Here is a 14,983-nt window from a genome sequence, read left to right as displayed (position 1 = left end):
TTACAGTTTTAATGGCTGGTAGTGTACTTTCACGCGAGAGGATGCGACCTTGAAATATTCCAGCAACAAAGGAGAACTGAATACGAGTATGAAGGAGGCTACTCTTCCAAGTACTCATTTCACTTTCTTCATTACATTCCTGACATCCATTAATCTTACATTTTCACATTATTCTCTCAGTCCTTTAATTTCAACTGTCATTACGTCGAGGGAAACATCCCTTCTTTAATTCCGCGAGTTGTACGTGCCACATTGAACAGCAGAGTCACTCTGTTTTAGTCAACAGAGTACCACTGAGAACCTTTTGAACAGGTTTTAAATTATGTAGCTTATATGGAAGCGCAGTTTGAAATGTGAAATAGGAGAGCTCATCAAAGATACCTACCACCGTTTTCATTACAATAAACGCGATCTGAAATAATCGTGTTCTTTTACTTTTCTTTTGTAATACTGGTGATAACGATCCAACGGGAGAACTTGAGACTCAGGTCCTTTTAAGTTAGTGGTTGTTGTCACTTCGTGGTTATTGACACATAAAACGCTAGGTTGACGTAGGCAGGGCCTGAAACAAATGGGTTGCGGCAGCAGCCCTGGAGGTTACTTGATAACGACTGTTTCGTCCCAGAGTCATTCACATCATCATAAGGCAGAATACATGAGGCTGGGTTTCTTGAGTTTTAATTTTTAAATGAGGTTAGTACAGTCCTCGCAATCACCATGTTTAACCTAATATCCCTGCTCCATGTAACACACTGTTTTCCACCATACCAACCCACGGTGGTCATTGATGTATGTCCAGCTAACAGTGATTTGCAGCGCAGACAAGATTTTAGTTCGGGAGCCTCTGGATTACCTAACCGAACTCCTTCACCGAAGACTGAGCTCCTTGAGGTGTTCACCATTCAGCAACACCCAAGATACACGTGTGCCTTAAGGAATGTTACAAACGTGACGATCGCTGCCGGCACTACTCACCTATCCCGTCCCCAATACACAAAGAAAATATCTTAAATGTTCAGAGCATAGTTCTTCGTATGCTGAAGATATAAAGTACTTTTCCGCTTGCATTTTTCAGCCATAACTTTTACTCCCACGTAATGAGACATTCCTCTCGCATATCGTTCTTATTTTCTGGTATCCTTTGCGTTAATATTCCACACGATCGTCCACCGAGTCCCTGCAAAACATCGAAGATAAGATAGATCTTTGCAAATCGCGCCAGTAATATTTGTGGATCTTCACTGTGTGTTTGTATGTTTTCCCTTCTATGCAACTTGACAGTGTGAGAGGTACGTGTTTTCTTTGTTTCCGGTAATAGGTTTTGTGGTGGAACCTGAGAATAAGATGGTTGGTTAGTTGTTTTGGGGGAAGAGACCAAACAGCGAGGTCATCGGTCTCATCGGATTAGGGAAGGATGGGGAAGGAAATCGGCCGTGCCCTTTGAAAGGAACCATCCCAGCATTGGCCTGGAGCGATTTAGGGAAATCACGGAAAACCTAAATCAGGATGGCCGGACGCGGGATTGAACCGTCGTCCTCCCGAATACGAGTCCAGTTTGCTACCACTGCGCCACCTCGCTCGGTGAGAATAAGACCGAACATCCATACAGAAATGGAAAAAAACTATCTACTTCCAAGTATATTCCACAGGATCAAAATACTACCCCGAGTCCCGACTAAACTGAAAGTAAATAAATGCAAACACAGTGATTGTGAGAAAAAAGGGCACTCCTTAACAGTATTTCATTAGTACATTACTTTTGTCGACATCTGATAACCTAGCTACGTTGTACTTCTGAAGCATGTATTACAAGACTGATAAGTTATTATGTACGCACATGGGAATAGTGCCTAAAGTTGTGATGATCCTGAAAGAGCGTCATTTCTAGCAGGCAAGGAAGTCCTGAATGATATAATTGTCTATCAACAGCGACATAACATTTCACAATAGTCCATTTACGTCACAAAGAACTCATAACCACAAAGACAGTGCCGACCGGTGTGACCGACCGGTTCTAGGCGCTTCAGTCTGGAACCGCGCTACCGCTACGGTCGCAGGTTCGAATCCTGCCTCGGGCATGGATGTGTGTGATGTCCTTAGGTTAGTTACGTTTAAGTAGTTCTAATTTCTAGGGGACTGATGACCTCAGATGTTAAGTCCCATAGTGCTCAGAGCCATTTGAACCACAAAAACAGTTCCAGGAAAAGCACACAAATTTAAAAGTGCGACTTTTAAACCCACAGATACCGAAGTCAGCCATCTGCGGAGAAGAGGGAGAATAAAGGGTAAAATTTGAACCGCTCATATCTAGAAATTTATTGTATGGTTCGACCACTCTGTTTTTCATTACTTTCGGCAACAGGTCGAATTTCATTATAAATGATTCTCAAAGGAGGACTGCCTGAGTCTTCGCATGAAACTTGGAGGCGAAATCTATGAAGCCTTGGAATGAAATGCAGTGGTAAGCTTCTGTCGAAAGAGAGCGAGGTGGCGCAGTGCTAACAAGGGAACCTCCCCATCGCACCCCCCTCAGATTTAGTTATAAGTTGGCACAGTGGATAGGCCTTGAAAAACTGAACACTGATCAATCGAGAAAACAGGAAGAAGTTTTGTCGAACGATGAAAAAAATAAGCAAAATATACAAATTGAGTAGTCGATGTGCAACATAAGCCACATAAAGGACAAAGTGGGCTGAGGAGCGCCGTAGTCTCGTGGTTAGCGTAAGCAAGTGCGGTACGAAAGGACATCGGTTCAAGGTTTCCTGCGAGTAAAAGTTTTAACTTTTTTATTTTCTAGCAATTGACGTGTGTCAATTATCAAAGTTCAGGCACTCACACAATCAACTTCGCTCTCGAAAATTCCATGATATTTTCAGATTTGCTTGGACATATGCAGGATTTGACGGTCTACACACGGAAAAAATTGGAAAACGTTAAAAACATATGTTTTGACAGAGCACAGGGAAAACTGTGTGACTGTGAAACTGTTGCATTCATTTGTTGCGGTTTATGTGACATACTCTTATGTTTTCATCACTTTTTTGGGAGTTATTATCACATCCACAAGAAAACCTAAATCGGGCAAGGTAGAAGAATCTTTTTACCCATTCGCCAAGTGTACAAGTTAGGTGGGTCGACAACATATTCCTGTCATGTGGCGCACATGCCGTCACCAGTGTCGTATAGAATATATCAGACGTGTTTTCCTGTGGAGGAATCGGTTGACCTATGACCTTGCGATCAAATGTTTTCGGTTCCCATTGGAGAGGAACGTACTTTCGTCTACTAATCGCACGGTTCTGCGGTGCGGTCGCAAAACACAGACACTAAACTTATTACAGTGAACAGAGACGTCAATGAACGAACTGACAGATCATAGCTTTGCGAAAATAAGTAAAACTTTTACCCGCGGGAAGACTTGAACTAAGGACCTTTCGTTTCGCAGTTCTACACGCTAACCACGGGACCACGGCGCTCCTGGATTGACACTATGCTTGATGTTGCTTATCTTGTAGATGGACTACTCAGTTTGTATATTTTACTTATTTTTTCCGTAGTTCCACACAACTTCTTCCTGTTTTCTCGATTGAACTGTGTTCAGTTTTTCAAGGCCTGTCCACTGTGCCGACTTATAACTAAATCTGAGGGGGGTGCGATGGGGAGGTTCCCTTGTAAGAAGCTCGGCTGGCATTCTGGAGAACGGCAGTTCCGAGTTAGCTGTTCCATGATTCCTCAAAACCGCTTAATGCAGCTCCTGGAATTGTTGCTTTGAAAAGGACACGGTCGATTTCCCCGCCTAAGGCAGCTCCTGGAATTGGTACTTTGAAAACGACATGGGCGATTTCCCCATCCTCCCAGAATGCAAGCTTATGTACATTTTCTAACGACTCCGTTGTCGACGGTACATTAGACTTTAATCTTCCATGTTCTATAAAATCTGTTAAGTGCACAGTAAATTACTTTCAGTCATTAGGTGAATGTAGAATGGTAGTGGATGCACCGGCTAAATTTGTTTCTGCCTAGAATTATAGCATTGTGTTTCAAGATTACTGTGATCCAGAGTTGTCATGTTTTCACAAACGTGACAGTGACACTGAACACTTGCCTTCTCTTGCCCGACCTTAACGTCAGTGAATGACTAGTATCCACTCTTCGGATGTGTATGAAGCAGCTGCGCGGGATTAGCCGAGCGGTCTCAGGCGCTGCAGTCATGGACTGTGCGGCTGGTCCCGGCGGAGGTTCGAATACTCCCTCGGGCATGGGTGTGTGTGTTTGTCCTTAGGATAGTTTAGATTAAGTAGTGTGTAAGCTTAGGGACTGATGTCCTTAGCAGTTACGTCCCATAAGATTTCACACACATTTCAACAATTTTTTTTTTTTTTAATGAAGCAGATTTCTCCGTTTATTTCTCTGCACCAACTGAGCGATGTACTTCACGAAGAGTGATATGAAATTCCACAATAACTGTTCGTTTTTAATGCCAATTTCTGATTAAAAGAATGCATGAGATGGCCACGTCACTTCCCTATTAACAAATAAATAAATGTCTATGATAGCGAATACGAAACTGATGTAGCTCGTGACAGTGAAAGAGACTGAAATATAGCAGTAGAGATGGCATAGTTGTTAAGACACAGGACATGTTTTCTAGAGTAATAGGCACCAAATCCCTGTTCAATTATCTTGATTTAGGTTTTCTGTAGTCTCTCTAAAATACACCATGTGACTTCTAGGAGGGTTCCTCGATCATTATGCATAGCGAAGACCGATTCATTATCCTGTTCTTTTAACAATACATCTACATCGACGAGATCTTCACTCTAATAGTCCTTTCTTAAAGAGCAAAATAACAATAATCCTCTCGTTAAGGCTCTTTTGCGTGCATTTCTTTTTCCTCTTATTCCTACCCAGCCGTAACGCTAGGCTTTGGTGCCTGAAGCTCAGAAGTAGTGACGTCTGAGCCAGTAAGGGTGGGCTAGGGGGGAGATGCCGTAGCATCTCTCAAAGGCCCTCACAGAAAGGGCTTGCATGCGTCAATACGGCCCCGGCAGGGCGCGCCCCGTGCGCTGCTAGTAATTTTCTCTATAATCTGTCGTGATTCGGCCTGCTTGTTAGCTGAGAAATTGGAACTTGTCCATCTGTATTTCCGAAAATGTTTCTGAGATAAAACAAGCGCAAATAAGTACTCAAAAGTTGTCCAGATGTCTCCTTTGTAAGATATCCACTCTCATAAATAAAATCTGTGATTTAATAACTAAGCTGTTTTATCTTTATTAATTTTAGTGTCGTCCAAAGCTAGCTGAAGTGAGACAGTGAGGTGCCGCAAACTCACACATGCCCCATGAATTCGGCGACTTCTTTCATTCCTGCTGACACCGTCAGTATTTCTTTTACTCGGTGGGAACAGAGCAGAGCACGTCTTACATTGGTTTTGCTGAAATTTTAAGGAAAGAAATGTCGTAACATCGTTTTGAAAAGAACACGTAGCTGTAAAACATGGCCTTTTAGTAGTATCAGACAACCATCTGACACCAATCCAGACGAATAGATAGTAAAGAATATACATACTTTTATTTTAGAGTGAATCCAGTTAAAGGTTTCTTATTGGTTTTCTTGAACAAAAAAGAAATGATTTGATAATGATTTATTGAATTAACTACCTCTTAGTCAACGCAGAGGAAACAAAAGCCTGTCTGTATCGAAGCCAGTCGTGTATAATCCTTAAGTACATATAATATTTTAGCTTGCATACAGTACTTCAAGAAGTCACAGTTCTGTGACGAGAAACATTTTATAATTTGTTTGACGTCGTAATGATCTGATGGAGGCAAACGCTGAAACCAGTAACGTGTGAAGTTTAAGAAATCAAATATTTATGATTTAGACTGAAATCATTAGTAAAAATGCCCAAATGTTCGCTGCCTCTTACAAAGACTTTATTTATGTATTCTTTTGATAAGATTAGGCCTCAGAGATCCTTCTCCACAGGTTCACTAAGGATGAATAGATGTACCTTTACCTTTACAACAAACGACTATAAGCTTATGGAATAATGATGTTCTAAAAAACAGATGACTTAATTTACATTAGCGTAAGTACTGCTTTGTTTCGCATGTCATTAGTATGTTTGCCTTTAAAATCCTGTGTGGTATTCTGGAATTCATGACATGTTCTACATGTGAGACGTAGCCATTATTTAAGTAATGATGACATATGTGATATTTTGGCTTAAAATTTTTTAACCCTAATCCTAAATTTACAAATTTAAAGGACCATTGATTCATTAAATAAAATAAAATATCTAATTTAAGCAAGCCTAGCGGTGACAGAGTATTTGTTTGCGGCGCTTCCGCCTCTGTAACGGCCCAGCCAAACCCGGCTCTGCACCAGTTGACAGGGAAGGGGTATGAGACAGATTATGAAATACGGTGCAACCTGACGTTCTTCACTTGGCGTCACCAGAGGTGAAGTAGATCTCTTTATTAACTGGTTAATTATTACCAAGCTTCTGACACTGGAATTATGCTGGTCTCACGCCAGTGGAATGTAAAGATGCTTCTAACCATCACAGCCCCGATTCGAGGCAATTTTAAAATGTTCATTGTTTCAACAAGTTTCTTAGTTCGAGAAATACCACCGCAGAGTATGAAGTTACCAGAAAATTTGATTATTGTTGTCATTATTGCTATTATATTCTTCATTCCACTGCTGCTACACGTGTGCTTGAAGGAAGCGTTTAGTACTTTTTGGTCATTTTTTAAAGCTATTGCTCAGAAATAGGTAATTCTTTAGTTCTTCTTTGATATCTACGTAATACTTTTCATGTTATATCGGACATTTCCAATTATTCGATGATTTCATTACAAATAAATTAAGATGTTACTTGATAACATAAATCGCGTTGCATTAAATCATTTACATGCTCTTAGAAATGACGCTTTTAAATGCTAAAACTGGCGGGAAATTCCAATGCAGAGGCCAGAGGCTGTTCATGTAGTCCGTTAAATGCCACGGTCATTCTTTCCAGATGACGTGGTTGACGTCACCTGTTTCAAGTAGTGTTAAGGGAGAAAATATTGCAGATCAGCTGTTGCAATGAACTCATATTTGAGCATTTGAAGTAGTCCATATGTTCGCAGAATTAGTGTAAATCTAGTGCCAAAGGCCTTGCCACAGTGGTAACATCGGTTCCCGTCAGATCACTGAAGTTAAGCGCTGTCAAGCCTGGCTAGCGCTTGGACGGATGACCCTAGAGGTCTGCCGAGAGCTGTTGGCAAGCAGGGTACAGTCAGCCGTTATGAGGCCAATTGAGGAGCTACTTGTATGAAAAGTAGCGGCTCTGGTCACGAAAATCGTCAACGGCCGGAAGAGCCGTATGCTGAGCACATGCCCCTCCCTATCCGCATCCAGTGACACCTATCGGCTGAGGACAACACGGGGTCGGTCGGTACTGTTGGAGCTTCCGAGGCCCGTTTGAACGGAATTTAGTTTAGTTTAGTATAAATCTAGTATCCATTTCAACAATGAGGAAAAATATTGCGCAGCTGCAAAACTCACATCCGACTCAGCGGCCTTCCATTCAGTCGCCAATTACCCGAGAGGTTTTATTTCGTTCCTCCTTTCCTTTTAGTATTGTTAAGAAGATTTCTTTAAACTTTGTCATAATTGAAGCAATATAGTTTCCACTTAAACAACATTCACAGGCTTCCCGAGTAAGAAAAGCTCATTGTCCACCTAGGAAGAAGTTAAAAAACGAAGTCCGCACAGTCTGGGCCAGGCCATCTTTTCGTATGCGTAAGTATTTTGCTTAAGAGATATCACAAATTGTGGTCCTGTAGCTGTGGAAATCATTAGTTGCCACATGAGGGTATGGTACTGCTAAAAATACGATTATCAACCGAAGACTGAATTCACACCCAGCGACGTGGCGCAGTGGTTAGTATATCGGACTCGCATTCGGGAGGACGAGGGTCCAATCCGCGTTCGGCCATCCTGATTTAGGTTTTCCATGATTGCTCTAAATCGCTTCAGGGAAATGGCTGGATGGTTCCTTTGAAACGGCACAGCCAACTTCCTTCCCCATCCTTCCCTAGTCCGATGCGACCGATGACCTCGCTGTTTGGTCCCCTCCCCCAAATCAACCAACCAGCCAGATGAATTAATCCTCAACCTCATGCGTCTTTATAATACGGAATCTAGTGGAGATTGCTTGTCCTTGCCTTCCTCCAGCGAGCACTGGAAGCTATATATACAAATGTATGGATAGAAATGGAGAAAATTATTAGGTGTAGTAGACCTGCACCAACAACCAAGGCAGCACTGTCCGATGCAGTTGATGATGAGTAGAAATAAATCTCTCAGAATAACAGCTTCATGCGAATACTTGTTGTATCTGTTCCTCATCAGCTAAATGCTGTTGTAGAGGAGGATGGAAATTGGACACAGTACTGAATCTGTAGTGTTATTAGGGAGAAAATTTTGTTTATGAAAAATGAACGTTTTGTTTGTCGCAATCTTTTTTTTAAATAGTGGTGTCATATAACTATATCACAAATGTTTGTGCAACAAAGGCTAAGATACTTAATTTAAAAAAGAGGAGCAGAATATACATGTAAATCAGTCACTCCCTTTCACATTCCTCATTCGCTCGATAGATTCTTGATTTTAAATTATTTTATCACCATCCACCATCGATCAAGAAGACCAACGCTTTTCTTCCTGATGGAAGCATAAAAGAGACACTGTTTAGTGTTTTAGGCCAAGAAGAAGGCTTCATATTAATTTGTGTTCTCTTTATTTACAATGCAGGCAGGACGCCAATACTGATGAATGTATAAAACAGCGGCTGTCTGTAGCGCTCGACTTCATTTTTTTTTTTTTTTACTTGGTAACTGAACAACCAGCTTACGCAAAACCACTCGCCGTAGGAACAAGGTTTACAGAGAGAAAATACTTCAAATTGTTGTAGAAAGGCCAGATATTATCCCAAATTCTCCTGTTCATAAAAATATTAAATTTTGCCTAATGATTACCGTATGATTTATGTGACGGAGTCAGTTGTTTCAGATTCCAATGAGTGTGGTAACCCTTTTGAAATGTCACATATTGTCAAAAGTTATGCTTAAAAGCGTTAGGGGGGGTAGGACATCAAACGGACCGTCTTGGAGCAGGAGAGACACCACAGGATATTTTAATTTCCACTGTCTATACTTTTATGAATAAATTCATAAAACTTTGTCAGCATGGCCAGGAAGGATTCAGGTTTCACAATCATAGCAGTAGAAGTTCAAAAACATAATAAAATAATTTTTTTTACGTGTGAAAGTTCATAATTTTTTCACTTCTATTGGCTGCGTTTGTTGCTATAGGTACACATATCTTCATAAGTAAGAGAGATTCTTCGATGAATTTTGCACAGCATACAAACCATACTTACAGGTGTATGAAACTCTAGAAATTATTTAATTTATGAAAAAATTAATGTGCTGTTATATTTTAAACTTCATGTTTAGAAAAACATCAAATTTTATAGTTAATTATCTCAATTTTTACCACAGTTTTTAATAGATTAGGAAAATTCTAGACCTTCATACACCTGTAAGTATGGTTTGTATGCTGTGCAAAATGCATCGAAGAATGTCCCTTACTTACGAAGAAAAGTGTACCTATAGCAACAAATGCAGCCAATGGTAAGTGAAAAAAGGTGGAACACAAATGTAAAAAAAAATAAATTATTTTCGTATATTTTTGAACTCCCACCACTATAAATGTAAATCCTGAATCCTTTCTGGTCATTCTGACAAAGTTTTATGAATTTATTTTTGAAAGTATAGACAATGGAAATTAAAATGTCCTGTGGTGTCTCTCCTGCTCCAAGTCATCCCGTTTGACGTCCTACCCCCCTTAAGGACTGTCACATCTCTAATGACATGTTTCCTAGTAGTTGCAATATTGTGGAGTTATTTTGTGGTTGGACCGATTGCCATAAGGAACTGCGTTCTCTAGTGGTCTCTCGCAGTATCCATACTGTGCACTCAAACGACTATAACGTAAAGAGTTTAGGGTACCTGCAAGACAGCTACGTTATGTGGGCTGCATGCAAGCCAGGAGGAAAGGCATTCTAGTCGTTCGAATAGTTTTGAGCATGATAGTACATGTACAGACATACAAATGATTGTAATTTTTTAGAAATTGGATGGTTTATTCAAAAGAAAGAGCTTCCCAAATTGAACAAGTTCATAATGTGTTGGTTCACCTCTGGCCCTCATGCAAGCAGTTATTCGGCTTGGCATTGATCGATAGAGTTGTTGATGTCCTCCTGAGGTAGATAGTGCGAAATTCTATCCAACTGGCACGTAGATCGTCAAAATCCTAAGTTAGTTCGAGGGCCCCGCCAATAACGCCCCAAACGTTCTCAGTTTGGTAGAAATCCAGCAAACTTGTTGGCCAAGGTACGGTTTGGCAAGCATGAAGACACGCAGTAGAAACTCTCGTCGTGAGCGGGTGGTCATTATCTTACTCAAACGTAAGCTCAGGAAGGCTTGCCACGACGGGCAGCCAAATGGGGGGTAGAATATAGTCGACGTACCGGCATAGTGTAAGAGTGCCGCAGATGAACAACCAAAGAGGTTGTCGGGAGGTATGGCAGGCGACAGTCAGGTTGGTATCTCACTGGTGTTCGGCGCATCTCCACACACGTCTTCATTGGTCATCGGAGATCAATTCGAAGAGGGACTCATCACTGAAGATAATTCTGCTGCAGTCAGAGAGATTTCAGACCGAAGACGTGTCTGGAGACGCCACGGACAGTGGTGGGATACCAACCTGTCTTTCGCTCGCAATACGGCCCAGTTGCCGGGAGTGATGGTCTCGGGTGCAGTTTCTTTTCATAGCAGGACCCCGCCGGTTGTCATCCGCAGCTTCCTTACAGCACAACGGTACGTCGAATATATTCTACGCCCCGTTTTGTTGCCCTTCACGAGAAGCACTCCTGGGCTTACCTTTCAGCAAGGTAATGCCCGCCCGCACACAAGGAGAGTTTCTACTGCTCGTCTTCGTGCTTACCAAACTGTACCTTGGCCAGCAAGGTCGCAGTATCTCTCCCCAATTGCAGCATTATGGGCATAGCTCTCCAACCATTTCGGAATTTTGACGATCAAACGCAGCAATGGTACAGAATTTAGCACGGTGTTCCTTAGGGGGAGATCCAAAAACTCTGTTTATCAATGCTAAGCCGAATAACTGCTTTCATAAGTACCAGAAGTGATTCAACACGTTATTGACTTATTCAATTTGTGAAGCTCTTCTCTTGAATAAATCGTACAATTTTTCTGAAATCGTAATCATTTGTCTATGTGTACATGTACGTCATATCTACCGATTTCCGTCCCATTCGAATAATTCCTTCGTGATGTGTCGTTTTTTTTCCTTTTTTTTCTTAGAGGGTATGTAAACAGAAAGTATTTTACAATTTTTAGGGCCGGCCGGGGTGGCCGTGCGGTTCTGGGCGCTACAGTCTGGAACCACGAGACCGCTACGGTCGCAGGTTCGAATCCTGCCTCGGGCATGGATGTGTGTGATGTCCTTAGGTTAGTTAGGTTTAAGTAGTTCTAAGTTCTAGGGGACTGATGACCTTAGAAGTTAAGTCCCATAGTGCTCAGAGTCATTTGAACCATTTTTGAATAATTTTTAGTTACTGGTCAAGAAAATTGTTTAGTTGATAAAAAAAAAGGTTCAATTGGCTCTGAGCGTTATGGGACTTAACATCTGAGGTCATCAGTCCCCTAGAACTTAGAACCGCTTAAACCTAACTAACCTAAGGACATCACACACATCCACGCCCGAGGCAGGATTCGAACCTGCGACCGTAGCAGTAGCGCGGTTCCGGACTGAAGCGCCTAAAACCGCTCGGCCACCGAGGCCGGCTTCATGTCAAAAGCATAAAGTGTTACAGTTAAAAATATTCTCTTTTTTCTGATAGAAAGAATTTCTACAATAAACATAACGTGAAGTTTCATCGATATTACCGGAAAATACTGCAAAAGTGAAAGAGATAGGGTGAAAAAATTGTTTCTGTGGAAAATTAAATGTGGAGGAATAAACATCCTCGTTCATGCTCAGACACTCATAATCAATGTTCTTTCTCGTCGCTGCACAAAAGCCGCCTTCGGTGGGAAATGTTAATTATGCAAGCGCTCGATATCTGCAGAAACCTGGGAATCTTTTCAGTAATACCAGCTGACAGGCTATTTGTGTTGATCTATTTCTCGTAGAAGAAAAAGTTTAACCTTTTCAGGGAACTGTTGTTACAACGGTCAAAGCGATCACGCAATACTTAGGTTCCATAAAGAATTACCCGCACTTGGTTCTGTGCGGACTGTGTGAACTTAACAGCCTACTGAACGAAATATTAACTTCGAATCTGTTATTCACAAAATCATTTGTACTTACACAACTCATACTGCTAGAACCTAATTACAAGTTTGGTTAAGTAGGATAATTATGTAGTTACAATACTTATCACTATGCAAATTGGGTGTGGTCATCGGAACTTAGACGCACACCGAATCGTGGATATGAGGGAACATCAGTTTCATTACCAGATACGTTGTGCACGGAGCACTGTAATTTCATTTTTATGGAATAAGTTTTATTGCTTCAGTTACTTTTTATTAATATTTGTTAGCACGACCCGTTTCCGCAGCATGCTGCTCTCGTCAGGTGTATTACAGTTAAATGTATGTGCATCTGTGATGTATCTGATGATATCAGCATCCTGCTCAAACGCGTCGTACTAGTAGATATTAGTAAGAAGTGATTGAAGTGGTAAAAATTATTTGATAAATTTATAATACAGTTACTGACTTCAACCAATTACACAACAAGTTTAAGAGAAATTTCGGTAGCTTTGTAAGTATATTTTCATAGTTTTTAATAGAATACATAGGCTAATGGAAGATGAGTGGCTTCAAGCGTATGTTTTCGATTCGCATCAGCACACCAATTGCCGGAAACGCAGAAAATCCTTATACGATGCATCTTTTTATTTTTTGGTGCCCCACACGCGTTCCACACCAGTTATCACTGACAGTTCGTGGAAAAAGCTGTAAATGAAAGACGCAGACCTCTTCAGTGGAAGAGTGCAGTGGAACGGAAGATAGGTTGCCTCAACAGCGAAGACCTTTCGTGTTGTTTATTTTGCGGTAACCTTTTCCGTGCTGACATTCACCGCAGGGCCTGCACGGAGTGTCGCCAGATGAGCGAAATTTAATTTTTAGTGTCTTACTTACTTGTGGGTTTCGAAGCTGGGCAACTGTCACGATGGAAATTATTGCTATAAATAGCGAATTCTTAAGGTTCTTATATCACAATTCTATATGTTTGTGGTATGTAAGAGACACTGATTTGGACACAGAACAGCCCAACAGGCAGCTCAAGAGTTGCAAATAAAAATTCATACTACACCAAGACCAGCGCGTATCGTATGTATATTTTTTTGGGTGTAAAATGCGGAAACGTTAAGAGTACTATTCCGTAGAGGAATGATGTTCTCCACATTCTCATCTCGTCATCTGTGACAACAATCTTAGGCATATACAGAAAGAGTGAGAAGTGGACTAAAATTCTACTGGCAAATGTTGGGTAGAAATGGGTCTGGTGTGAGGGCGGGATCGTGTGTGGTGGGGGCGCTGAGAGCGAGGACGCGCCAGAGCCAAGCTGTCTGCGGCCGCCGCCACGCAGCGACGCCGTCTCGGCCGGCTATCGATAAACTTCCGCACACAATGCACACGACAGTTCCCATTACGTATTCAACACGGACCCGACTCGCACTATTTTCAAAAAGATTTGCTGCTCTCTACTCGCGTTATTAGGACGCGCAGCACGTAGCGCGCTGGCTGTATAGCGAGTCATTCCTTCTAACCCGCAAGGAGACACGACCGGAAAAGAAACGAACGAAACCTCTATCTGCGGCATTATGTCGCCGCGTCGCGACTGCGAAGAGCGCGTCGCAAAGGCAGAACGAGAGCGCCGCACGTCTTACCTGGCAATGACAGTTCCTCGCAGGAGTGGACCGTCGCTGACCGCGTCTACACGGCAGTAACAGTTGCCACTTCATGCATGCAGCGTTCGGCGTGCGTCGGACACCGGTGTGTGTGTGCGCGTCGGCGGTGCAGGTGTGTTAGTCTGCGGCGGTGTGTGGGTGTGTCTGTGTGTGTGTCGGTGGATGCGGCGAGCGGTGGCGTGGAACAGCGAACATTGATCGGACGCCCGAGCCCTAGGCGAGAGACGCGGCACGCATGCGCGGCCGGCATCGCACCGGCTGCTACGCCAGGGGACGCGTCGGCGCCTGCGCGGGCGAGCCGCCGGCCGAGCAGATAGCGGCTGCCGGAAGCAGCGCCGCTGCCGCCGCCGCCGCCGCCGCCGCCACCCACGCCCCAGCCCCGCGCCGCACCCGGGGCCCCCGAGGATTACCTCGGCCGGCCAACCAGGTGTTCCGCCAGCGGCAGCCGCCCCTGGCGATCGCTTGCATCGAGCGGCGGCCGCGAATTATGCTCGTTCGCGGGATCCTCTCAGCTTCACTCCCCACCCGAAAATCGTCGTTAGCAAAGTCAACAGATTTCCGACGCTACACTGTCCACGCGGCAACGAGCTACGCGCACAGTATCAGTGAAATGTATTATTAAAGACATCTGAAAGACGCCAAAAAATATTATACTTATTTACTAGGTTGGCCACACAAACCGTAATCGGTCTTTGGCTTTGGAACGATCACGTAGATAACGTTGTGGGGAAAGCGAACCAAAGACTGCTATTTATTGGCAGAACACGCACAGAATGCAACAGGTCTACTAAAAAGACCCCTTACACTACGCTTGTCCGCCCTGTGTGGTGGGGATCCGCGTCAGACTGGACAGACGGAAGCCATCGAAAAAGTTCAAAGAAGGCAGCTCGTTTTGTATTATCGCGGAACAGGGAAGAGGGT

General features: G+C 42.8%; 1 protein-coding gene across 1 annotated transcript in view; it reads right to left on the bottom strand.

The window, feature by feature from the left end:
- LOC124556750 (synaptic vesicle glycoprotein 2B-like) overlaps positions 1 to 14,189 on the bottom strand; it is a 267,673-nt gene extending 253,484 nt beyond the window's left edge. Inside the window, exon 1 of the mRNA XM_047130748.1 lies at positions 14,042 to 14,189. The gene's annotated coding sequence lies outside the window, so the exon portion shown is untranslated. The remainder of the gene's footprint in view (positions 1 to 14,041) is intronic.
- Positions 14,190 to 14,983: the final 794 nt, after the last annotated feature.

The sequence above is a fragment of the Schistocerca americana genome, chromosome X, assembly GCF_021461395.2.
Source record: "Schistocerca americana isolate TAMUIC-IGC-003095 chromosome X, iqSchAmer2.1, whole genome shotgun sequence".
NCBI lineage: Eukaryota > Metazoa > Arthropoda > Insecta > Orthoptera > Acrididae > Schistocerca > Schistocerca americana.
Note: the sequence above shows the minus strand (reverse complement) of the source record. Positions and strands in the feature narration are given on the sequence as shown.